At 33.6% G+C, this 1,864-nt stretch overlaps 1 long non-coding RNA gene across 1 annotated transcript; it reads left to right on the plus strand.

The window, feature by feature from the left end:
• The first annotated feature begins 222 nt into the window (after positions 1-222).
• On the plus strand, positions 223-1,301 carry LOC110896730. The gene is made up of 3 exons (XR_002568119.2): positions 223-331; positions 878-934; positions 1,233-1,301. It is a non-coding gene; the product is annotated as an uncharacterized LOC110896730 (long non-coding RNA).
• Positions 1,302-1,864: the final 563 nt, after the last annotated feature.

A 1,864-nucleotide genomic window follows, 5' to 3' on the forward strand; every position in this document is an offset into this window, starting at 1 on the left:
AAGAATGGTAAATATAAATTTTTACCATTATACCCTAAAATATAAATTTATGAATAGGTTAACTAAGAATGTGTGAAAATAAAAGTTTAACTATCAAGTAAAGTGCTCAATAGTTGAGGGACCAAAGTTGGACAATTAGAAAGACAATTTAATAAAAATTGTCAACACAATACACACACATCAGATATGTGTGTGCGTGTATATGCGACCAGAAGGGGGCAAGGAAGAACAAACCCTAATCAACACAAATCAATCAAATTGAAAGGGGATTTGGAGTCTAGGTGAATGTATGACTTAAGAATGGTGATCACCTAAGTGTTTCTTGTATCAAGTAAGTCAAATTTTGCAATTTGGTGAGGTTTGATTTAAGGGGTTTAGTATAATTCGTGAATGTATTGCTAAATTCAGTATGATTAACAGCTTCTAAGGAGGTTTAGACATCACTAGATGCTAAATTTTAGTATGAACATGATTAGGGCAAAAACCCACTTGCATGTCAAATAATGCTTGGAAATTGTGAAGTTTGTATGTTAAATTGATGATTTAATTATGAAATTGTTATGAATGTAGATTTAGAATTGTATGTTTTTGATTTGAATGATAAATCCTAACATGGTAGTATGTTTATGTTGCTCAAGAATGAACTATGGAAGTTGTGCTTAAAATGCTTGTACATTATGCTAATCTAGTGATATGCACACCATGTGTTTGACAAAATGTCTAAGTGAGTTAGTTATGGCTTTTGCATGAATGCTTGTTAAGATGATGCAACCTTCTTATGATAATGATGTATGTAGTTATTAAACGCCATAACATACCATAAGGATTGTAAAATTAATGTTGAAAGAAAGCTAAAGTACGGGATTATGGTATATAGGCACAAAGAAGGAAGAAGGCGCGAGTCACTCAAAGGCACAATCATCACAAGATCGCGGTAAGTTCATATGAACTTTATTTACTTTAATGTAACTTTTCGAAAAGTGGTATTTGGTTCTATGGAATTATTGTAAAGGTTCATAACGGGTCGAATGATGTAAGTATATGGAAAAGTGTGGTCTTTAATGATTCATGGTGAATGATTCGGAAAGTGATACGTTGGATACTTCCGAATGGAAGTATGGATGCTATTAAGGTAACAAGACATGTTAACGGGTTGAACAATGATAGGTAATTAAAGGATTTTTTGAAGTAATATGTGTTTGAACTAATAATGTTTCCGTTATGAAATGTAGGTAAATCTCTTGCTTGAATGCAGCGCGCCCGAACCGAACACACACACGAAACGTCGACTCTAAGCGCTTCTGGTCCAAGTTGTTTGTTTGATGGGTTAACTTACCATTTTGATTAGTAAATGTTATTTTGTATGTGTCTAGTTTGTTAGTAGAAAGTTTGGATACTAAACTTGTGTAGTTTGTACAAAAGGTTCATGGCGAACCATATACGGTTGTAATTTTGATTATGTTGGTAAGTGTCGTAGTATTAATAGTAATGGTATTGTTAAAAACAGGGGGAAAGGTACCTATTACGAACGGGTCATGTCAAAATTTTGGTAAAATTGTAAGAGAAATTGTATGTCGATTTGTCGAATGATGAATTTGGGGCTTCACAAGTGGACGTTTATGTTAAATGTCAAATGTGAAAAAAATTTGGGCGTTTCAAGTTGGTATCAGAGCCTAGGTTTGAGGGATTTAAGCATCAAGTGCTTGAACTCAAACCGAAAGCTCGTGAGGAAGTGTGTGTTCGTTTCGCGGCGCAAAGCAAGTAAGTACTTTTTTTTTAAGTTGAAAATTTTCTTTTGTAGTATGAATAATTAGTTTCGAAATGTCATTGAATGTTAGGGAATGAATCGTTTCAGTTTGGGGTT

This window comes from Helianthus annuus, chromosome 12, assembly GCF_002127325.2.
Source record: "Helianthus annuus cultivar XRQ/B chromosome 12, HanXRQr2.0-SUNRISE, whole genome shotgun sequence".
NCBI lineage: Eukaryota > Viridiplantae > Streptophyta > Magnoliopsida > Asterales > Asteraceae > Helianthus > Helianthus annuus.